Source organism: Aedes aegypti, chromosome 2 (assembly GCF_002204515.2).
Source record: "Aedes aegypti strain LVP_AGWG chromosome 2, AaegL5.0 Primary Assembly, whole genome shotgun sequence".
Classification (NCBI taxonomy): domain Eukaryota; kingdom Metazoa; phylum Arthropoda; class Insecta; order Diptera; family Culicidae; genus Aedes; species Aedes aegypti.
The window spans coordinates 331,724,251-331,750,220 of NC_035108.1; the positions used below are offsets into that span (position 1 = coordinate 331,724,251).

General features: G+C 36.3%; 1 protein-coding gene and 1 long non-coding RNA gene across 2 annotated transcripts in view; one reads left to right on the forward strand and one right to left on the reverse strand.

Annotated features, from left to right (window-relative positions):
• Nucleotides 1-23,061, reverse strand: part of LOC5576056 (facilitated trehalose transporter Tret1) — a 55,600-nt gene extending 32,539 nt beyond the window's left edge. Inside the window, exons 1-2 of the mRNA XM_021845961.1 lie at nt 22,856-23,061; nt 22,101-22,692 (exon numbers count right to left, since the gene is read on the reverse strand). The gene's annotated coding sequence lies outside the window, so the exon portion shown is untranslated. The remainder of the gene's footprint in view (nt 1-22,100; nt 22,693-22,855) is intronic.
• Nucleotides 2,046-2,342, forward strand: LOC110676789. Its single transcript, XR_002500721.1, has 2 exons — nt 2,046-2,093; nt 2,249-2,342. It is a non-coding gene; the product is annotated as an uncharacterized LOC110676789 (long non-coding RNA).
• Nucleotides 23,062-25,970: the final 2,909 nt, after the last annotated feature.

Below are 25,970 nucleotides of genomic sequence, written 5' to 3' on the forward strand. Positions count from 1 at the left end.
AACTGTCAAAGGGTACAAACTCTTGAGGATTTGAGGGGGCAGGATCCGTCATTAATTTGGGAATCTTCAAAAGCAGTTTTTTCGTTCAAAATCATGAAAGTTCACATGAAAATATGTTCACTGTATTCTATTCTGTGACCGAAACATATTTTCGTCGAAAAAAATTTCTGGTTTGAGCAGATTAATTGCTGCTTTATTTTTTATGTAGACGATGATGAAGAGTTGAACGTTACATGGTATAGTACTTATTTCCGTTATCATTTACCTAAAGATATTTCAATAAATAGCTCAATATTTATTATCAATAGAAAAAAACATTGGCTTCAGAACGCCATGAACGATTTTAAGATTTCAACGAATTATAATAAAATGGATCTGATTTAAGAATCCTAATTTATAGGTCGAGTCAAAATGACTCAACTGGATTTCACCGCTCGACACGGCTCTGTCACTCGAGTTTTTCGACAGTTGTCACTCTATGTGATTGGATTTCTATGGGAATCGACGGGTGACATCTGAAATAAGCATGCTTACTTCGTTCAGTGTGGCAGTGACTACAGACGAGTCACATGAATCTGCTCGATTTACGAAATAGATCCCTATAAATGAAACCGTTAATTTTAATGAATCGAAGAATATAGATGAAATGTTGGAGCTCAATTGTTAATCACCATGGAAGCCAGAATCTAAAATACTATCAACAATCTTCACCATACAAGAATCCATATTTTGCCAAACACGTAGAACAATCATTTGGCCGACGTTATAGCCAGTATTTCCTTAGTTGAAAGTTAGCTCACGTACAGCGTGGAATCACATGCTTTACACATTCGATTCATAACATAACCGTTTTAGCCAGTGTTGGGAAACTCGTGCTCGCGAGTAAAAAAATACTCACTCTCGTACTCGATAGCGAGTAATACTCACGCTGTGAGTCACTCATTCCTTACTCTAACTCACGCGAGAGTATGACGTCATAACTCACTGCGAGTATTACTCACGTAAAGAGTAATACTCGCAGTGAGTATGACGTCATTACTCTCGGGTGAGTGAGCAAGTTACTCTTTGTGAGTATGGTGAGTAACCAATTTCCAAAGCAAAATAAAATTGTACATTAGTATGTTCTATATGTACTAGGTGGAAGACTGTAAAGTGTGTATTGTGATATGCAGTTATTTAGTATGGTTGTTTAAACTTTACCGATTTCAGAGTCAGTTTTTCAAAATGGATAAACAAGTTATATATGCCAAAGTCCGATTGTGTTCAAATACTTCCCAGACTAATTTATTTCGTTTATAAGCGGTTTCTTCACCACCGCTTAAGCATTAAACCTGGTTTAATCGTATGGGTAAACGTGGTTTACGGCTTAAGCGAAGGTGAAGAAATCGGCCCTTAGTGACATAAAATGTTTGTCCATTATTCAAGATCTCGGCTCACAGAGACAGTTCGTGACAGCAGAATCTCGGCTCACCTTGACGTACATAAATTTCGTATCGGTTTCTCCCTCCCAATGTTTACCGATGTTAAAAGGGCCCTCTTTGAATGTTAGTCAGGGGTTTTTGTGCCGACTCTATTTTAATCGAATGACTGAATTGTATCTGAGCACCCCTAGCGAGGCACAACTCGCACGGCGGATCGCAACGATCACAACCGCGAGTAAACAAACAACCGTTTTTTAAACCGCTGCAGTTCGGTAAGTGTTCGTCCGTATTTTCTTGATTTTTAAAAAGCCGTATTTTCGTCCGCGGGGGACATCTGTGCTATGTCCAAGTCCGACTCGCCGTGAAGTATCCTGGCCCGGTTGGAACAGCTTAAGCAATGGAAACAGGAAAAGCAGCGCGTTTTATTGTAGAACCAAATGGCCCAGCGGGAATTGCTGAGCCAGTAACAGCAGAAAATGTACGTCATTCTGGGGCTGAATCACGGGGGAGGGGAAAATGACCCTATACCGGATGTTAGTGACGAGGACGATTCGGAATTTGAACAGACCAGCATGCAGCGAAAAGTGGCAAGGGAATGGAGGCGAAGCGCTAGGGAACAACCTTCGGTTGAAAGTGACGAGGAGATTGAGAGGGAACCAGTAAAACGGAGGGGTAAGTTACCCGATTCACCCCCCAAGAAAGTTCCGACGAAGCCCTTCCTCAAGCGAGGCGAGGGGCTGAAAGCTAGGTTTAAAGTCGATCCCAATAGATTTCAGCTGGACAATTTGCCCAAATAGGTATAAGTATGCCAATCTCGCCAAATCTAGAGCGCAAAATGCCAAGAAACGACGGATAAGTCTCAAAACCATTCGGGTAGGAATGCCGGAACGAGAGAAGAGTCGCCGCCGAGGGTGGCTTTGGACATTAACAAGTTGCAAGACCAGAAGCTAATTGTCCGTCAGCCGGAAGGGAACCGAATTCCGGTTGATGAAAACGGTCATGACGAGGAGAATGTGGATGAGACGGATGACGGCGAGGAGATTAGTTTACTTCCCAGTTTTGAAGCGCTGAAGCTGAGACACGTTGGCGGGGAACCACAGGACGATGGTAAGTATGGATTTTTTATTGTTTTTTTTTTGTGGTCCACAGTTACTGAATTCAAATCAAGTCTAGGTCATTTGGCATAACGGACATTTGTAGAGTTGATAGCAAAAATAAAACGTGGAATTCTCAGGAGATTTCGATAACAATGAGGAAAATTATGCGAAGCAGTATTTTACTGATTCAATATGTTCATGACAAAGGATTTTCGCGTCAAAGCCAACATATTTCGGCTGCGCTGCTATCAAAACGCTTCTTGAGCTGTTCAGTGAGGATCTTTTTGGGTAAGAAAGTTTATCGACTTCTCAAGAGTCATGGGCCATGACATGGTTGAATTTTAGGAATAAGAATTGATCAGTAATTCATTAACATATTATTCGAAATTTACAAAACTCTAAAACAGAATTTGGGAAAATAATCTGCAATTCAAACAACTTTATATGTAAAATGTCGAAGCTATCAATTTTAGGAATGATAGCAGGTCTCTGTTAAGAGACTTGGCCTCTTTTTGAAAGAAGTCTTATGTCTTACTTGCGAACTGACACTTGTATGAGTAAGTTGTGTGAGCATCGCGTGAAGGGTGATTCCTTTCCGGTTGACAATCTAAACTCCACAAAAACTAGGGCTATTTCGAAGGGTTCCTACAACACGCATGACATCTATCGTTCGTGGAAGATAACGAGCCATGGACGAAAACAAGACAGACAAACACCACCTACTTTTTGGTGCCGATTACTGTGTGCCACCACTTGTAACTTTCGCTGGCCTCTACTCAAATAGGTGTCATATCATCATTCATCAGGAGTCTCTTCAATGATTCTATCAGGAGTTCCTCCAACAATATCTTTATATTCCTCCAAGGATTCCATCCGGAGTTCCTCCAGGGATTCTATCAGAAATTCCAATAGGGATCTATCAGGAGTACCTTTAGAACTACCATTAGAGTTCTTCTGAAGATTTCATCAAGAGTTCCTTCAGAGATTCCAGCAATTATTTCTACTGAGATCCTATTAGAAGATTCTTTAGAATTTATATTAGGAGTTCCCCTACGAATTCCATCAGGATTTCTTCATAAGCAATTCTAGGCATTTTATCAGGAGTTCCATCAGGGATTTTATCAGTAGTTCCTGTAGCGATTCCATAGGGAGTTCTTCAAAGGATTTCAACAGGAGTACCTCAAATGATTTCATCTGGAGTTCCTGCAGAAATTCCTAAAAGGGTTCCATCAAGAGTTCCTCCGGATTTCACCAGGAATTCCTTCAGGAATCATAATTAAATTCTTCAGATATTTTAACAGGAGTTCCCTTAGAGATTCCATCAGGGGTTCATGTAGAGGTTATATCAGAAGTTTCTTCAGAGATTTCACCTGGATCCTCCAGGGATTACATCAGAAGTTTCTTCTAGAGATAACATCAGGAACTCTTCTGGGAATTACATCAGGGATTTCAAAAAGTGTTCCTTCAGGGGTTTCATTAGCTTTTTCTTTAGACATTTCACCTGGAATTCCTTCTGGGATTCTATCAAGAGTTTCTGTAGGGATTACATCCGGAGTTCCCCTGAGTCTTTCAATAGAGTTCCCAATGGATTCATTAGCATTTTTTTTAGGGTATCATTAGCTTTTTTTTAGGCATTCCACTTGGAATTTCTTCTGGGATTCTATCAAAAGTTTCTCTAATGATTCCATCAGGAATTACTCAAGTTCTTCCAAGGATTCCATCCGAAGGAGTTTTTCAGTAGATTTCATTGGGAGTTTCTGCGGAGACTCCATCGGAAGTTCTTTCATGGATTCCATTAGAAAAACCCGAACGTTTAGAAAATTCTTCAAGAACTCTTCAAGGTAGTCCTCCTGGAATTCCTTAACGGATTCCTCCCGGAATTCCTGAAGGGATTTCTCTCGGAATTAATCAAGGGATACCTCCCGAAATTCCTCCCGCAATGTATCCAAAGATTCTCGAGGATTATCAGGAATTTCTTGTAAGGATTTCATTACTCGATTTACTCAAGAGATTCCTTCCGGAAAAAAGACAGGCAGACGAGACATTGAAAAATGTATCATTTTCAACGTTTAATCTAGTCCCTAAATTATTGAAAAAAAAATTTCTGAAATATTTTTTTAACTTCTTTTGCTCGTTTCTATCTAAGACATGTAGCACCTCACTTATTGTTAGATTTCTGCTCCTCTTTTATGGTCTATATGTTGTCAGAAAACCGGGACAAAATAATGAAAATTGAAAAGAAGAGCGAGAAAAGCTGGTGCTGAAGTTATCGCACAAAATATTGCTGGCAACGCTGTTTGGCAGACCAATCAGCGGCTTATTAGTTTTGGCACGAAACTCAGATACGTTTTGTCGAGTCTCTGTCTCAGGTTTTTATTATTGCAGTAGTGCTGCATATCGTAAAGTAGAGAATAAAAAAATAGTCAATTGGCAAATGAAGCTCATAGTTGATAAATGTGGAAATGCTCATATCATAAGTACATTAAGCTAAAAAGCAGAATCAGACCCAGTAGAGGGGTAACATCAGAAGAAAGAAGAAAAGGGCATTTACGAGGCAACATGCGCAGCGAAATACCAAACATAAATTACAGCTTGTGTTATGAATTCATATCATAATAACGTTTTGCGTGCATCAAATGGTTTTCAGAATAAAATTTTCATGCTATCATTTGAATAAGGTAACCCCAAGAATAGCCTTACTTATTACTTATTATTTATTTGGGCCATTCGCAAGCTTTTAGAATATTTACAATATTTCAAGTGAGTAAAATTACTCACGAGTGAGTAAGTGTTAGTCGAAAACTCACTCGCGAGTATGAGCTGTACAACTGAAACTCACGCCTGAGTATACTCACGCGAGAGTTCAAGCTGTACAACTCATACTCGCGAGTGAGTTTGCAGTTTTCAGTGAGTACTCACGAGTTTCCCAACACTGGTTTTAGCGATCGTGCCTGCTTGTCACCGGTACTGTGGAAAAAGATCGATCGAGTGTGGAATGTTTCGTATTATTAAGTGAAAATTTCAAGTATGAGACTTGAAACTAGTCAAGTGTTTTTTACAATACAACCATAAAACATATCTTTAAATCCAAGACTTGAACAATAAGGTGATAGATATTCAACGTTCCTCTAAGATTTAGGTTCATTTTAATGACTGTGGAAGAAGTAATTATTCAAATCAATTGCTCATTAGGTTCTGTTGGTCATCTTTTGTTTATTGTTCGATTTTTTGGCAATGAATTCAGGTTTAAAAAATCGTCTCCGATTTACGCTTACCTATAATTATCTCAAATTACCAGTAGACAACTGAGCACACAATATAACAGTAAACAGAAAGATAAGGCCTCAATGAATGGTTTGTTGCCAAATAAAAATCTGAATTGTTTTATGGACCAATCACATCTATCACTCATCTCAGATCAGCATGGCTCGCGCCATGGTTGGTCCTATGTCTGGGCGTATCTCGGCAAACCCCCTATGGAGATGATAACCGCTGCAATGCACCCAAACTGCAATGATTGCCAGTATGTGGAATGAAAGTACTCAGAATGCACTGATTTGCAATTGATATCATTTACAGCTGATTGTTCCTATTGACCGAGAATGATCAATCTTTTGAACAGTATCTTAGCTTATCTCTCTAGACATAATTCATGTGAAAGAGAGGTGATTGACGTTCAAAACAAGCTTGTTTTCATTCAAAACAAATTTATGAGAGGTAGTCAACACCCAGAATGTTGGAAAAGGTCACTTCTGTTTCGTACCTCTGGGTATCTGGGTAGACACGTCTGATAAATAATGATCCTAGAAAGACCTTTTCCTCGATAAACGGTTTCCTTTAGTTTCTTGATCGTTGTAAGAATATCATATCTGATTTCGAAGATATTCGAGAACTGAATTGAATGAAGAAGGACTGATAAATTGTTTTTTGCATCTAAATTAAATTTCTCGACAACGTAACGGGTTTGTTGAGGTTTTTGGCAGGATTGTAAAAAATCTCCAGTATTGATTGGTGACAAAAAAGTTCAAAATCAAATTTAAGAAGCTTCAAAAGAAATACCTCTAAAATATTATCCAATAATAGTTCCAGAAGTTCTGTACGCATCCTGTAAGAATTCCTCCAAAGAATTTGAGACTATTCGAGATACAAACACCTCTAGGTACCGTAAAATAGGGTGCTAAGGGATGAAAAAAAAAATCGACTCGAATTTCAAGCAACTTCTAGTATGTCAATAATTGAACAAAGAACAGTCCTACCATTCTCATCTAAATACAATTATAAGGATAATATGACAGATTTCTAAGAAAATCATGAAAATGCGTATTTTTTTTTATGAAAATGCAAAATGGGTTGTTAAGGAATTTTAGTTTCGTAAATCAAACCATATTTTGCCAATAACAAAACATAATATTTCTGGTCAATAACTTTGATGCTTTCATTAAATTTCATAAGTTATGTTCAACATTAATTAGATAATACATCAATATTATTGAACATGGAAGTCCTGCAAACTCAAACCGTTTTATTCTAACTGCTAAATCTTTCATAGTTATTAATACTATTTGGAAACTATTGATACATCGTGAAATTGAAATGATGTTTATACTTAAATGCAAAAGGAGTATAACCTACATATTTGCAGTTTACGAATCCTATAAGCTATGCAGAGCAACTTCATAAATAATCTTTAACATAAAAAGAATTTCAAAAATCTTTTATCCAAGTAACATTGGTAGCTGGATAACGGCTTTTTGAGCTAAAGTGCTGCTTATACAGCTGCTTCTCAGTTCTATAAACTGTTATTCAGCTACGAATGTTAACTGGGTAGTTTTAATAGGGGAAATAGCCAATTTTCCCTGTAAATAAAACACTACACTAAACAAAGTGTTTGCATGCAACACCCAGTGGCATGGTCGAAAAAATACTGAAGAAGAAAAGTGTTCCAGTATGGAGGCCGTAAAGTTCTCAAAAAAGCTCGGGAGGACAGAGTCTATATACAGAGAGTTGCGCAAATTGAATGATTGTTAAAGTTCGTCTTCGAAAATAGCCTCTCTTTGTTTTGCTGGTCTCTCCGATAGGTAGACGGTTTGACAATTTAAAAGGTAGATTTTGTTTTACTCTTCGCGCAACTCTTCATTTATAGACTCTGAAAAATGACAAAATATAATTATTGTTTACCACTTCAAAAAGATCAATGGCTTCAAAACCATTTCCAAATAAAAGAATGATTCAAACTTTCCTTACCAGCGAACAAGTTTTGGAAATAGTTTCAAGAAAAATACCAGATTTACTTTAATGCGTTGTTATTAAAATTTTCCTATTTTACCGATTTTTGAGATAAGACATTTGGGTGATATTCAGTAACAAACAAAATATACCCCTTAACTTTTAAAATACAGTTTTTCTTCATGGAACAAGCCAAAAGTATATTGAAATATATTACGGCATAAATCGAATGACTTTAGTAAATTGGAACAAGTAGAAAAGATTATCCCCTAATATTCCACTTATTTTTAAAAAGAGACTTTTTCCATAAGAAATATTAAAAGTCGAAATCTAGATAAAATTTTCAAAAATTTTTGTCTGCGTTATGATTTCAATTAAATATACTAATCTTCTAAGTTACTCACATATTTTTCTTAATATAGTTTCATAGGTTTGTAGTTAAATGTATTTAGCCTATAAAATTGCAACAAACTTGTTTTGATTTGTTTTCTCTAGATCTACTCTACAATACTTTATTTCAATGGATATCCCCTATCACATAATGTAGCCCACAATCTTCCGAACACATCAAGAAGTTCAGATGACTAATATATCGACTTTCGATGTTTTGTGACTTGTCAAACTTGATGGAGAAGTTCAATTTTTTAAAACCCCACGAGTCCTTAACACCCCATTTTACGGTATCTCATTAGAAATATTGATGAAATAAATTCACGTCTTTTTCAGAGAATTTTTGCGCAGATAAATCCATACACTCCATAAACTATTTCAATGATTTGTTTTGGAATTTCCTAGCATTTGTACTATGTATTCGTCAATTATTCCATTTTTGAATGTCTTAAGGAGTTATGTCTTTATCAAGAAATTATATCAAGGACACAGCGTGAAATTTTTCCAGGAATCAATGTAATACTTTTTACAAGAATATCTATCAAAGTTCATATAGCATTTGTCCTAAGATTTTCTCAGGTTATTTTACCCCATGAATGCCTTACGGAAAGAGATCCATTTCTTGTGGAATATCTTGGGAGATTCTAACGGAAATGCATCCTAGAACAAATTAAAACGATAGCCTAAAATACCTGTAAGGTCGTCATTGAGAGTTTATTTAGGGGTTTCTTGATGAATTCTTCCAGAACTAAGTTAGTTCAACTAACACCAGTCACACACCAGTGATATATTTCTCAAATATCATGAATTCCTCCAGAGGTTCATTCAAAAATGTCTTCAATGATAGCTTAAGGAAGTCTCCTAAAATACAAACTGAAACTTGATCATAAGCTTCTCTTGATATTCTATCATTAGTTCAATCGAAGATTTCTACCTGAAATTTCGCAATAACTCCTAGAAATATTCACAAGGAGTTTCAGACATCAGAACATCATGTATACGCGCTTCATATCAAGAGCTTGTGATCAGCTGGCCATGCACGCACAACAAAATATATCACGCTAGAGCATGTGCTAAATATGACAAAACAATTTGGTTTTTTTTTCGGTGTTTCTAGAACAATCTCACGAATTTCAGTAACTTGATCTAAACTGTTTATCATTTGATAACTCTCCACGATTATTACGATTATCTTTATTGTCAAAAATGTCGAATGTGACAATCAATCATGAGAAAATGTGTATTTGAATGTATTTGAAAGGCGAAAGTTAAAGAAGCTAGGAACAGGGATTGAACCATTGATTATTTTTTAAGCTGTCCGCAGACAGCTTGAAAGTACTAACATGTTTATTCATAGTGGTTGGGGTTTTAGCATTCGAAAAACTTGCGCTGGCCACTGAAGAAGCCATACTCCGTGGGGTTATTGTACTAGACAAACATAAATGTATAAAAGTACTTCTATCTAGCAGGCAGCATGTGACGAGCCCCACGGCAAAAATGGCATTAATAATTCTCAAAGTAAGTCAAGAAGGAACACTTCGGAAAATCCTGATAATATTTTTTGAGAAATGCTTGAGGTATCCTTGGTAGCGATTGGCAATTTTAACCAAAACATCGATGTAACTGAATATATTCAAATTCAATATGGCGATTCTTTTGAATCGATGTTTTTTAATTGATTAGATTTTTATGTTCATATGAAAATTTACAAGAATCAGCTATCAAAATTTTTAAATTTCTTCTATTGCATAACTTTTCAAGGCTGATATAAATTGATCATTAATAAATCAAATTCATGAAAAAAATATAATCAATTTCTTTTTTCTTAATCTAAACAAAAAATCTAAAGAAGATTTTTTTTTTCGTTTTTGAGTATTCCTAACATTGATTCAAAATCGGTTTTCGGAACATTGATTCAAAACCGCATATCGTTAAACCTTGGTTAAATTCTTCAAAGATTCATGTATTTCTACAAATTTTCGAAAGACTTTGGACTTTTTAAATATTTTCGGAATTTCTTTCCCAGTGAACAACGTATCGTATAAGAATGAGTGTTAGTATCACATATTTATTGCAAAATGCTTTAACAAATTGATAAGTTGTCCTCAGATGAAGTGCTTCAAGATTATTATTAGCTATATAAAAAAATATTTGAAAGATCCTTGTAAGTATGTTAAGTGGAATTCCTCAGAAAACCTTTGGAAAATCCATGAGCAGAATAAGTAGAATTTCTGGAAAATTATTTAGTTGACTGGGGCCCAGATAGCCGTAGCGGTAAACGCGCAGCTATTCAGCATGACCATGCTGAGGGTCGTGGGTTCGAATCCCGCTGGTCGAGGATCTTTTCGTAAAGGAAATTTTCTCGATTCCCAGGGCATAGAGTAGTATCTTCGTACCTGCCACACGATATACACATGCAAAAATGGTCAATCGGCAAAGAAAGCTCTCAGTTAATAACTGTGGAAGAGCTCATAAGAACACTAATCTGAGAAGCAGGCTTTGTCCCAATTGGGACGTAATGCCAGAAATAAGAAGAAGAAGAATTTAGTTGACTTTTTTTTAGATTTTTAGAGGTTATCCCTGAACGAATATTTTGACCATTCACAGGTTCCATTTCATCGCAATTTTCTGCAGAAATTATTCAAGACAGCAATCACTTAAGGTGAAGATGAATCGAAGCCAAACCTCAAATTTTCAAGAGCACAAATCTTGGGAACCAATCATCCGTTTAACCTGAAAACTTAATCGATTGATCCCCAGTTGGTGGTGACCAATCGATTAAGTTTTCTGTTCAATCGCGTGTTCGGTTCTCCAGATTCGTGCTCTTAAAAATTTGAGGTTTGGCTTCGATTCATCTTCACCTTAAGGTGAAACATCACGGAATCCAAAGATGGCCGGCCCAATGGCCGACTTCGCCCCCTACTCACGTTTTCGAAGGCACAAAACTGGAGAAATAGTTGGCAAACGTTCCTGATCTTCCTATTTCAAGCTTTCTGCTAGTGCACAAGGCCAAAATAAAAAGTGCACTGTAGTGAGATACTTTCTTCACGAGATTTGTGCCTTTGAAGTTTTAGTGCAATCTTAGAAGTTGATTCCAAAATGTTTCATCTTTACGGAATTTGGCACCGGTTGATGGTTTCTGCCTTGAACAATGACTATATCTAACATGAATTGAATGCTTTCATTTGGCATATTTGTAGTAAATGTTGATCTTTACATACATTATTGAAAAATATTTCTCCCTAGGCTTGCCAAAATCGGTGGTTCTACCCAAGTCGATTGAAATAATTATTTGATTTTCCCATAATAATTACGATACAATCTTTAAAGGGATATTACTGTCTCAGTTTTCATCCAAAAAAGCTACGGAGGGTACTCCGAATCTAGTAGGCGGTGTGGGCAAAAATGATATTTTAAACCACCCTACTGGTACCTCATGTTTTTATGGGTCGAACGTTGACGAAGACCACATACTAAGGGCTGCGAACTTAGCTGGTGGAGTACCGGAGAACGGGGGCCCTGGCTGAGTATATAATATAGTCCTGGATGCACCCAAATTACGAGCTCTGCATTCCAATAGACCACGATTTGTTGTACGGAAGGCATTTCCCGAGGAGGTACCATTAACGATTCTGATCATTATCATCATTGTCAGTAAGATTCGACAACTTAAAAGTAGTTGTGTATCTTGGTAGGGTATCCGTCCTATTATGGAGGACTTAAGCACGGTGTTGGAATTAAAATCGTATTGCAGTGTCCAAAATCTAAATATTATAGTATTTTGCAATGTCAAGTGTTAAAGCTATCCTTTATCTGGAGTATAGTGAAGTAAAAAAGTTATTTTTGGAATCATACATACATTTTTTTACATAAATCTGAAGCTCTTTCTCTGTCCTATTATTGCGGTATTTTGTCCTATGATTGCGGTAGTGCCGTCTTATTATTGCGGTTTACCAAAAATCATAGATTTTATTACAATCCATATACATTCAATACCACACAATGTTCGAGCATTGAAATTATGCTCCCTCCATGTTAATGACACTGCATGGAACTGTCAGTTTGTGTGACTTTGGACATATCTATGAGGAAAACTAATTCATTACTTTATGTCACGATTCGAAAATAAATCAACAGAATCGAATGATTTTCTACCTACAATTTTGATGCTTTTAACAATATTTCCACTAGCAACACAATTTTAAAGGATTGCTTGCTTGCGATCATCTTTTTTTCAACATATTTTTGGCATATGTCCCGATTTTCAATCAGTTTACGTGATTCTTGGTAAACATCGTGTTTATTTGCAAAATATTTGTAAATAAGAGGAATTACATAAATAAGAGATATAAACATAAACCTTTTGTTTGACTAAATAAATATATGAATAACTCTAAATTATGTCCCTAATTAGTATCTTAATAATATAATTAATGTTTCCAGCAATTACATTTAAAATGACTATTGAAATATCGAATTTTTGAATGAGATTTACAGATACCGCAATAATAGGCAAAAAGCTATTTTAATTGTCCTATAATTACGGTATATGCTTTTTCTCTAAAATATAGAACTTTTATTCAAAATTCAATATTTATCATGTAACTACATCCATACTGAACTGATATACCCGCAACATATAATTGTTTTGGTTCTAAACTTAAAAATTGAAGCTTATGAAAACCCGCCCGTAGATAGAGAGACTGGTTAAAAATAAAGACTTTTCTTGATGCATCATTTAAAACTGTTCTTCCAACGATCAAAATCGTTTAATTTTTAAAGCATTAATTTGGTACAGCATGGGAATATTATAAACTTTCATCATCATCAATAATATCCATAGAAAATAGAGTTTTCGATTAATAATGAGGGTTTAATTCTTATACCGCAATAATAGGGAATACCGCAATAATGGGCAAATTACCCTATATCCCTTTCGGGACGAAGCAGCACAATTGTGCTGGACATAATTTTTCGAAATGGTTCATTTAGGGCTAGTTTCATATATATTTTCTCTCCATCTTCAATTCTCCATAGCCAATGAGTTACGTTAACACCTCATGTATACTACAATTCATTATAAAGTTTCATCAACTGCCAAGAGAAATTTAATTATAAAGGTTAAAAATAGTCCGTTTCGAAAGGGACATTAGTGAGTAAAACGGAGTCATGCAACTGCAAACAGGACTATCAGCTGAGGTCACATATTCTGCAGAGGAAGACAAATTCGCGCTATACAAGACACTAATCCTTCCGTTTGCTATAAACGACCATGAAACTTGGTACGCTGCCTTGGGCTGGTCACTTTGCACGAATACTGGAAGAGCGACAAGAAATGATAATATTCAGCAAAGAATTCTGACGAGGTTGCAATTTCTCAGCTGTTTCTAATGGGATGAACCTGATTTTTCGTTTTTGTTTGACACATAGTTTGAACTTATTGCCTGCCGAAATTCACCTAAATCGATTGGACTACAGCTGAAAAATTGATGTGACTTTAAAGTTGGTGACAACGTCTAATAGACTACCTGACTGTATCTGATTCGCATGATAATTTGAATGTTAAGATCATCATAGTAACAAAAGCCTTCATCTGTGTGAACAAATGTACTTTTTCGCCAAAATTCTATGATAATGCCATTTTCATATCTAACAGTACCACTAAGGAACAATGAACCCATTTCTGACAACTGTGTCGTCCGTCCTTAAACAAACAATTTGAAATGTGTAAATATTTAGGAAGATCTCATCTTGCCATTTTGCTTCATTCATATTAGGGTAACGTTAATCAAACAGATAACGACCCGCATGTCAGCTAGAACAATTTGACGCACACGTGCCCGATAGCACCAGCCTCGTGTAAGTCAACCTAGGTCACCGACAATAATCCATAATCTGCCGCCGAACAATACCGTTGGGTGGCTTCTGTCGCGGATCTCCGGGCTAATGCACTACTTATCATTGCTTCCCAAACCTGACTGCGCCATCCGCCAATTATCGACGTTACATCAGAAGCACGGCTTCGTCACGGTACAAACAAACTAACTAAACTAATCGGTGTCACACCACCATCACATGCATGTTCTATCGGGAAGTTCGTAGAACCTTGGGTACGCATGCAGTTGTAACTAGATACCTACATACCCATATAAAAATAACCGAACCGAATGTCAATGTCATCGTGGGGGGGAGGAGCCACTGGTGGAGCATGCCGTCTTAATCATTGGCCACCACGTCGTCTCCGCCGATGCACAGTGGCCGCACTACACACAAAGGTTAAATTGAAGAAGGACACATTTCTATTATCAACATGATGTGAAAAATAAAATGGTTAAACTTTAGGGAGTAACTATTTCAACACTTCATTTTTTGACCAGCTTTGAGCCACTGCACAGTGGGACGGATTGAGGTTTTAGGAGGAAAGATGGAACTCACGCCTTCAATTGTGATTTTACGTAAAAATAATGTTCTACAAAGTTGTTTCTAATATAAAAACAATTTTTTTGGTCGGAACGAAAATTAGGGTGGCCCTATTTAAAAAAAAATAACCATCAAAACTTTTTTAATTTACGGAATATTGATATAGTTTGTTCTACAAAGTTGAAGATCGAAAAATTTCAAGCTGATTTGATAAAAAAAGTTTTTTCCTAGCTCAAAAATTGACCGTTTTAGAGCATTTTTTGCTATTGATGTAGGGTGGCCCATCAAAAAAAAATTTGAAATATGCGTCTCAATCGTCTAAAGATGAAGGAATGACAACTTTGATGAGATATCTAAAAATAAAAAAAAAAATATAACACAAAAACCTATTTTTGAAGGGCCACCCTACATCAATAGCGAAAAATGCTCTAAAACGGTCAATTTTTGAGCTAGGAAAAAACTTTTTTTATCAAATCAGCTTAAAATTCTCCGATCTTCAACTTTGTAGAACAAGCTATGTCAATATTTCTTAAAATAAAAAAAGTTTTAATGGTTATCTTTTTTTACATAGGGCCACCCTAATTTTCGTTCCGACCAAAAAAATTGTTTTTATATTAGAAACAACTTTGTAGAACATCATTTTTACGTAAAATCGCAATTGAAGGCGTGAGTTCCATCTTTCCTCCTAAAACCCCTATCCGTCCCACTGTGCACTGTGTGAGGATACCATGACGGACGACCACGGTGACGACCTAGACGCGAATGTTCTCAGCTTGCATCCTCACGATGTCACACGTCACAAGCGCAAGTGAACGATGCGCTCGGTTTGCATCGAGCGCATCGACTTTGTGCTAATGAGGCAGCTGGTGCGTGCCGGAACGATGGATGGCATACAGCGAACTTGTCACAAATTCGCGATAATTGTTGATCGTTCGATTTGGGGGCGATCAGGCCACCTACTTGTTTCATTATCTTTGGGTAAATGCAAAGTAAACTTCAGTCATACACATGAAATAATGAATTTTTGATAAGGGTTTTCAAACGAAACCAGGGATTAAATCCTGAGAAAATTTAGAAAATCTGTTATCGCTCTCCATAAAATCATGATCATATAATTTAAGCACATCATGAGAGCATGTTGATCGTATACAGTTTTACAGTATGGCCCATAAAAAAATGCGAAAATCGTCATATCGTGTTGAATGGTAGGTTTTATAAGAAAAATGTGAACGAAACATAAATATTATTCATTATTTGTATTGTTTTATCCAGTTCTCAATAAAGACGAATGCCCCTTCTGGGTAAAGTCTCTCTAAACAAAAAAAAATGTTTTATCCGTTTAAACTCAGTTTTTCGCTTTGGACATGATTTTTATCTATTACTTTCACTTTTCTAGAGAGGAATTGGAAGCATATCTTAAAATTTTATCATGCAGTCATCGAGTTCTATATCTTTCTGATGAAAGCTTCTAAAACATCGACGACGGGGTGAGTTCTTCACAGGCCTTGTCTGCAGCATTCGTCCATATCAAACGATAGAATGGGTTCATACCTGGGCCATTGGAGACTTAAACATATTTTCGAAAAAACGGCTAATTTTGGAGAGCCTTGGTTGAACCTTCATATAAGTGTGTTTGCGATTCTGTTTTGCTCAAAACCTATGAGCTAGTGTAGATATAAGTTGTCCCTATCCAAAGGAACAAATTTATACCTCAAAAAACTGTTTAAGACCTCTGTGTTTACTTTTTATTAAACTTTAACAAAAAATAAAGGTATATCAAACCCATAAGACGCATATCCCTAAAATATAAGACCCTGGGAAAATATTTTATTGTGACCATGAAAAACACGTTCTCTAAGAACTCTTTCATCCTCTGAAACCAAACAAACTAATATTTTCAAAAATAAAGTATGATTTGCGAAGGTAGAAAGATATCACCAGAGTATACGACAATCAAACGCTGTTTCTAACTTTGAGCGGACAAAAAACCTTTAAACTTATTTGCTTAATTACATTATGTTGGTCAGTAAGAAAAATATGACAAAAATTGCTCTAGATAGCGAAGCTATAACAGAATATACTACAGTAATCAAAAATTACTTTCACTCACAAAACAACACAACACAATATCGCTTGTGGATGCTAAATTCACGTGCGAACAATTTTCGCATTTTTTATGGGCCATACTGTATATCCTGCGAAAAAAAAAGAATAAAATAATATATTAATCAGTCCACAGTACAGGAAGTCTCCCCTCTGATCTTATGGCATCTAGTATTTATAACACAGTAATATCGTAGGTACGAGTTAGTAAAAGGTACCAGGGTAATAAATAGAATAATTAATATAGCTTAAGAAAGGTAGACATAACATACAGCTACAGCTCTGTTTAGATCGGGGGGAAGGTGGCATTAGCAGTGCATGATGAAACCCTCTTAACTCTTAACAAGCTTAAAACCTGGGGGACACCATTGCTATCAAATTTTTTGTGGATTGTTTGTCGTGCTAGTAAAATAAAACACTTACCCCTAATGGTAAACAAGCGAGAAAAATGTATTTTATCATCGCTCTCTCTTTGAGGCTCGCTGCTCTTATTTATCAAGCTTGTTACAACTTGCGAAACATTGCCGATCATGGACCGATACAGATGGGATGCTTTTTTAGGCTTGCTTTGATCGTGTTCTTAACGCTGGTGGTAGGTGGTTTTAAGACTCTATGACACTACCCCGAACGCCACTACCCCGAACGCCACTACCCCGAACGCCATTACCCCGAACGCCATTACCCCAAACGCAATTACCCCGAACGCCATTACCCCGAAAGCCATTACCCCGAACGGGTCATTACCCCGAACGCCACTACCCCGAACGGGTCACTACCCCGAACGCTATTAATCCGAATGCATAACATTTTGAGACTTATTCTAGTTAGAGAGTGGGGAAATAATTGTACGTTTCCTTATGAATATTTAACGATTTTGGCTCAACAATGTATTTTTCAAATGTTAGAAGATAGAAAAGCAGCTAGTTTTTCAGCAAATATTTTTTACATACTAAATTTTGTTTTGATTTGCCACATTGCTATGCTCTAGTGGCGTTTGGGGTATTGTGCTCTAGATCAACGTCAACGTAGTTGCGTTAATTTTCATGGTTGTTAGCGTCAACGTTAACGTGTTTGCGTTGAATCAACGTCAACGATCACCGCTAACCCAAGCGTTGATTTTATGTTTCATACAGATTCTCTGGGAAAGTTTCGAAACTTCAATAAACAACAGGTTTCTATGCTGACGCCCGTATCCATGGAAAATTGATTAAAAAAAATCTAAGTTCACTGTGTAGATCAATTTTGGTCAGCCTCTTTGAACGTCAGTTTGTGATTGCTTGGGAGAAATTTTACAAATTGCAAAGATTTTCCTAGCAATATTGTATCCGTCTTAATACCTCTCGCTGCCCAGTAGACCTATTCATATTTTCAAAAATGTCTGGAAACTCCCCAGTCAACCAATACTTTTATTTATCGTTGCGAAATGAACTTCTGGCCAAAATTTCACTTAATTTAAAGTAAATTTAGGTGTGCTTCAAATCAATTATGTGTTTTTGGGCTATTTTCAAGCATTAAAAAATTATAACTACCGAACGAAACATCAAAGTTTATTGGAAATACTTTACAATACTTGGAACATTTCGTATTTTTAATTTCCAGGCATGATGACTATGCATATCTTAAAGTCAATCCCGTTCAAAGTTACCATTTATCTTACGAAAATAAATTGTAAAATATTAATAATTGTAAAGCACATTTCTAAATCCACTGTGGGTGAGCCAAGAGGAACACCGTGAGCTCCAAAGAACACAAAAAATGAACGCGTTAGCACTGCCTTTTCTCAGTCGATGATGATGATTGTTTTCAAATCGTTCTAAATGATCAGTGAAATGCGATCAAAACAATCATCAATCGGAAATAAAAAGCAATGCTAACTTGTTCAATTCATTCGTTTTCGGTACATGTGTCATGCATGATTTAATTATCATCAGGTTGCGATGCAGTGTTCGATCTTTGGGCATTTATTGTAATTTATTGCCTTGAGCAACATGTAAGCTGTTGATGGCCATTGAAGTAATAAATGTATTATGTTCGATTCCCGTTGACAAGGGGATGAAAAAATAATTTTCAGTATATAAAACATACCATGTATATTGAGAAAACTGTAATTTCTGGGTACTGTGGAGAACAAATTTGGATCAAACAATTTTAAAACTTAATTTAATCTTACTAGCGTGTTCGGCAAACTTTAACAGAATAGAAATTGCTTTCAAATAGTGGTAATAGCATGTGGTTTTGATTTTCCACATCCTAGTTATGATTTTTTAAACCTTGAAATAAGCCCAAAAACACATTTTCAACTTGAAGCATATTGAAATCTTTATCAAATGAGCTAAAAATTTGACCAGACATTGTTCTTGGCATGAGAATTCCGAATACAGCTTGACCGGTAGATTTCCAGACATTTTTTCAAATATGAACAGGTCTACTGCCCAGCAATCCACAACAATGGGCTGAAATCGTTGCCAGAAAGCGGCTTTCTTTGCCTCCAGCCAGCACACGGTGTCCTTTTTTTACTAATCCAAAAACCAAATGTTTCTGAGTGATCGCCTCCAGGATTCTCATTTTCAAATACAAGTTGCCATAATACCCTAAGTTAGGGTCCCTAACATACCATAGCAGACAAAAGTTTTCATTGCAATCGAAAGTGGCAATGGTCGTAGAGCAAATTTTCCCACTTCCGAGATTGTGGAGCTCTAATATAAACAGCATTTTCCATCAAATCTGACTAAGAGAAAGTCAGTTATCATTCCATAAAACCTGCAATGAGATCAAGCTTTTGTTGTCTCGTTTGTGAGCATGGCATGTTTCAGTGTCTCGGTTATTTTTTTTTTTCGGATCTTCTAATCGTTAACGTTAGAAATAACGAAGTCGTTGACGTTGAATTAACGCTGTACGCTAACGTTATCGTGAAATTGTTTTTCAACGCAATCAACGCAAGCTTCGTTAATCGTTACAGGTTAACGTCAACGAATTAACGAAACGGCGTTAATCGTTGATTAACGTTAACAACCCTGCTAGAGACCACAGTATGTTTGTAGGATCTGAAAGAGGGCCACAACTCTGAAAAGGTTGGAAACCACTGTGTTAGAAGTTAAGTTATCTGGGGCCTTTCTTAGCCTAGTGGTGGCTACAAAAAAGTCATGCTAATGGTGTCTGAGTTCGATTCCCAGATGGTTCAGTTTATTTTTTAAACGGAAATTTCACTGGAATGAAAATCTGAAAGGTGGATGAAGAAGAACTTGGAGAAACATCTGTAAACGAACTTTTGAACTACCTGCATCGTTTTTCGAAAAAAAAAAGATAAGTGGAATTTCTAGATGAATTTCTAAATGGCTACTTCAAGCATTTCTCGAAGGTTCATCTAGAGACGTTGCAATCAAAGTATAGCCCACGGGTTGCACGTGATGTGTGTATCTCTCTAAATCTGATAAATTCCGCTATTTTTTTCCGGGATTCGTGGACAAGTTCGAAAGGTAAAATACCTGAATAAATATCTTACAGAATATTTAAAGAATTAACTGCAGGTGCTATTAATGATATTCCCGGACCGTACTTTAATAATTTAATACGTTTTTTAAATCATTGCAAGAATTATCGTTATGTATCCTGGAGTGCTTTTTGGAGAGGAACTCTTTATTGGGTACCTAGATGCAGTTTTGGAGGAGAGTCTAGATGAAGACTTTGAAAAATTATTAGAGAATTTTAGAAGAAATTCCTGAAGAAATGTCTGGAAGAAACACTAAGGAAGCTTTGGGAGAAAACGAACTGAATGCCTTTCAAATGAAGATCTATCTATTTGACTGACTATAATACAAATATATGCCGGACACTGTACTTTGTATGAGAAATATTTAACAACGACACATCAATAGAGTAAGGTGGGGCAAAAGTTTGACCATAGTGGTATAATCAAAAATTCCATAAAAACAATATCAATTGAAAATATATAAATACTACACACCTCCAACCTATTAGCTATAACTTTGCTGACCAAAAATAAAAATGTCCATAGGTCTGACACTCGGCATTCGAAAGATATAGTAGTCAAGCACCTTCGCAGTTAGTTTGAGAATACTTTTCCAAAAGACAACATAACTAGAGAGTACTTTGAAGAAGACATTTTAATTTTTAAAATATGTACATTATTATAAAAAAGCCATATAAATAAGCTCTAATAAAAACTTCATACAAATAATGGTAAATAAACAAATCACTGTAACTTCTGATTTTCTTGAAGAAATGATTTCAAATTTAGAGAGAAGATGCTTGGATATCACATGTTTTTAATGCTTAACGTAAAGCTGTTTGGTTACTTGGCTGGTTCACAAATTAATAATGATGCACCGTTGAGAAATATTTTGAAGCATTTGAATACCCCTTCCAAAATAGCTCAAAACCTTCAAATCACTTTAACTTTGGACTCCCTCGTTAGAATATTTTCAAATTCGCGGAGAAAATGCTTGAATGCTCTATCTTTCGAATGGCGTTTGCCAAATTGTTGGACATTTTTTTTGCGTTTATAACGGTTTCTGGCACACCGTGGTGCTGTAACAGAGATATATCATATATGGATAAAACATATGTTTTTGGCGGGGTGTGCCCGAACTTTTGCACATGAGCGTATAAGGACCTAGGATCGTAATACACATAAATTCTATCATACTTCTAGAAATGTAGGTAGATAATGATGTGTGAGAGCTAAGCCTCAAGAAAAATCTTAAGTTTAAGAAGATATGTTTAGAAAAATCCAAGAATTCGTACTAGAAAATTTCTTGGAAATGAGTGAAAATCTCGTGATAAGTTAGGCAGCAATAAGATTGTGGTTTGTTTATTAATCCTTCATTGGTATCCTTCAGTTCGTTAAGATCTGAGGTGGCTTCATAAGCTCGCTATCTACTGAATGTACTAAATATGTTTAATAGTTACTAATAATGAATATCCTATAATGTTCTTAAAAGTAACACGCATCCAAGCGGCAGCCCGAATCTTCAAGAGCACAAATCTAAAGAACGAACAGTCCTCTGTTTTTCAGAAGAGTTTCTTCTTTGGTAAATCTGTTATTATTATCCTATTTTTACGATTCAAAGTTAAAAATGAAACAAAAACCAAAGGAGCTTAAAGCTTCAGTAATGGTTCACTGTAGCCTATAATTTGTGAGAACATTTTCATTTTATAAATTTTGAATACAAAAAGAAATTTATCTGCTTCATGATTGTTAAAACGAGATAAATATTTTATTCCACATTCATATTGAAATATCCCATGGAATGTAGGTCATCTGCCCATTTGCTTTTCACTTATTAAATGTCACAATGATACACGGTTGTATCCCGTCAGTCATCGACCTCATAATTTACCAGTCGATAAATTCTCGTTAAAAGCCCAGCTCAATAATTGGTATCATTTGGAAGTAAATCCTCCCTGTTGGACGATTACTTACTTATTCGATGTACTGCCTTCGCTTTCGGGGTTGGTTAGTTAATCGGGGACGTTGTTGGACTAATTATAGATTTTTTTAAAACTTTCAATACGTCAGCTGACAACACACGATACAAGTGCACTGACTGTGGCTGACCGGCAGCAATTGTAAATAAATAACGCAAAACCAAAAAACGACCAGCACACAAAACTAAATAACAAACGCGCGAAATTACTTCAACTTTCACAACACTCTTGAGGTTCTGCTTTGTGTCCGCCGTTGATCGTTTTTTACCAGTTTTTGGTTTTTGCAACGTCAGCAATCTCTGCGGTAGTTGATCGAAATTATCACGAATCACTTTTTTACACTCAAACGATCTTCACAGTCACCAACAATCAATGTCAAACGAAATGTTCTGCTCGAAGCATCGCCGGATCAAGCAGTTTTGCAAATAACTCCAGTCTGCATTCATAAGTACGGATACTCGATCATACAGAACTCTGCCGAACTTGATCACCTTCACCCATATATGCGTGCAGAATACAGAACACTTTTTTTTTGCGAATGGTGATTTTTTGCGTTATCCGGTTTGCCTAAACCACAAGATAGATATCTAATGTCGTGTTCGTTTTTAGGAACTGGGTCGGTGATCAAAACATAAACAAACAAACGTCAAGCAAATTGTAGTTCGGTCGAACCTGAATCGGGTTGGGGTTGAAACTGTGATTCAGAACGGGTTGCGCCAGTTCCAACCTGGGTTGAAAAACGAATTCGACATAACTGAGCTCTTCTTCTTCTCGATTGAGTGAGAGCTGATCGGAGGAACAAGTGATCCAAATGGTTCGTCTCGGTCGGACGGCTTAACGAAAACTGAACGCGATCGCTAACTCGCGAATAAAGTTATACCGAACCGAACGGCGAATGGCGAGACGGCGAGTAAGTGCGTCGAACGAATGGACGGCGTTTCGCGAGGTTCGTCCTGTCTGAAACGTCGCCGCAAAGGGAATTAACTTTGGTTTGCTCACTGATGCGTGGTGGAAGTAGAGCGTGAGAGAGGCTGAATCATGTGGGAGAAACAAAACTGTTTGATAGTGGCCGCTGTGACGATGGACGGGCCCACTAGCACACTAAAGGCTGACTAACGGTAAATTGGCACGACTCTCGTGCGCCGCTAGAACGTGAGGAAGCAAAGGGTGCCGTCAATCGTGATTAGTTTTTCGGAATTTTGAGGATTTAGGCAGAAGGTTTTGAACACATTTAAGGGAATCAAGGTTTCCTTCCAAAACACAAATAAAGGAGACTGTCGCGTTTTGCCCGAAACTCTTAAATATCGCGAACTTCTTCTCAAACATCTTGAAGAGAAGAAGAACCATTTTTTACTTATGACGACAAAACTGAACGTTTGTTCAAAGTCGTTTTGAAAGGTATCTCAAGTGACTATAAGTCACCTGAAGAGATCAAAAATGGAATATATGATAAAGAGAACCCAATGTGGCATTCTCGGAAAGGGCTTTCTCAAGAATATTACTTAGTTCACAAAAGTGATCTGTATATTATTAAAGCTTTAGAAAAAGCAAGACTTATGTTCGATGTTCGTGTGACAACTCCACTCAGTGCTGTCGGTGTCAAAAGTGGGGTCATGGTACCAAACATTACCGCATGGATATCAAATGCATGATTTTCGGAGGTTCTATGCACGCTAAGAACGCCTGTCTTGTGAAGGAAAATACCACAAAAAATGTATACACAAATTGCGGGTACAACCATAAGACCATTCTTCGCGTAGACGAATCGTCGAGGCTGGTACCAGGCAGATGAACGGTAACCTTTTTCGTTGCCCATCATTAACAGATAATTCCAACAAAAATCATCAGAAAATGCACCTACTTCTAGTAAAATATCTCCCTCTGTTGTTGATTTTTTTTAACTAAACAATTGAATCAAATGATTGATGCAATGTTCAAATCCATCACAATGACTGAAATAGTCCCAGTTGGTGTAAAATTTACAAATAAAATTGTTATCGGATTACGTTTCTCTAATAAATCCAAATATTTTTTTAAATATTGCCGGTATTTTTTAAGAATATTATCAAAGATGTATTGTAGTAAAATTCGTAATGCAAGAATTTAATGCATTTAAATCTTTGCGGAAACTTTTGCATTACTCTGAAGAATTGTTGACTTCTGATGACTTTCATGAATCAGGAACTATTCGATTAAGTATTCTGCAATTTTTCTTTACTCCTATTTTTTAGATTCTTCAAAATGTTGCTTTCTGCAGCACGGAAAGATTTTGATACGAAGCTCCACAAAACGTTATGTGAAGCAAGGAGAAACAACAAATGTTGAAGCTGGTAGAACAATAGATGGGTAATGGTGCGATGGAAGATAATTTATAATATTTTCTCTAGAGGTAAATTACAGTATAGTTAAAACATCTCTAATTAATTTACAAATACAACAAATTTCTCAAGAAGGTCCATCAGAATCTTCTTTAGAAATTATTCTTGAAATCTATCTTTGACTTCTGGTTTTCTGGAATTCGGTCAGGAAGCCTCTATGGTATCGCATAAAAATTCAAACCAAGAATATAGATTGCGCCAATAATTGGTAAAAATATTTCTAAAGATGTGTTTTGAGGAAGATCGATACAAATTTCTTTATGAATATTCATATAAATCTTTTCCCCCTACCCAGTTATTTTGCTACAATTTTTTCTGAAGATCCGAAGGCAAGAGACATGGAAGAATTTTTGACGCAATAGTATTTTGGAAATATTTCTTAAGGACTTTTGATGAACATCACGGAAGAATTTGTAATAAAATGTTTGAGGAAACTATTTAAAGGAATTTCCAGAGGAATTTCCAATAGAACTTTAAGCGAAATATCTCTGTATCATATTTGACAGAATCAATTATTTTTTGGAAGAATTACGAGGGGATACTGAACTTTTGAATGATTTAGTAACATTTTTTAGGTTAATGCGGGAACATTTTCCGGAATCAATTTGATAATAAAAAGTAGACATAGAAGAAATGGATGTTCACCAGGAGGAATTCGCTTTGGAAGTATGAACAAGTCCCACAATTTAATTTGACCAATTTTCAAAAAGTTTGCAAAGTTCTGAAGCCACCATTAAATATTCCTTCATGAATTTGAATGAACTAAAATTCTATAAAGAACATCGAAAAGTTTTTTGAAAAACGAAGTCAAAACTGACACGTTGATGCTGTATAAGACAAAGTTTTCTCACTGTTGTTATACAACATATAATAACGAAACTACTGAAGAGATTTTTGTCAATAACAAGAGTCATGTATTTTGCTTCATGTTAAATATATATTTTTTTATTGTTACCAAACATTCTGTGATGGCTTGGATGATTCTGGAGGGGGCCAGCCCCCTTTGGCTAATGGTGTCCTCAAGAAGTTATAGTTCAAACGAAATTTAAAAAAATATTCATACTAAATGTGTTACAAATGTCAAATATTTTGCTTTATTAAATTTTTGAATAAGCCCCAATCAATTTGAATCAAATTTTGAAGTAAGTGCGGTTAATTCGTCTAACAATCTTTGGATAAAACATCCCCTCTGACCCCTCCCTTTTTCTAGGTAGCAGAAAAAGCGTGGCCACGGGGGGTCCAACATTGGCCTCAAACAGATATCACAACATCCAAATGAACTAGAAGGTTGGTGTTCTCGGCAAAGTTGTTCAGCAGATCAAGGGCCTTCTGGAGATGAAAAATCTGATTGAGAATTCATCCGTTAGGTGGCGCTTTTAAAAAAAAAATTTTAATCATTTGCACTCAAGATCCATATCAAGACACCCACCTCTTTGGCTAAGTTGGCGGTGAGGAGTCTGATTGGGAATCATCATTTAGCTGGCGCC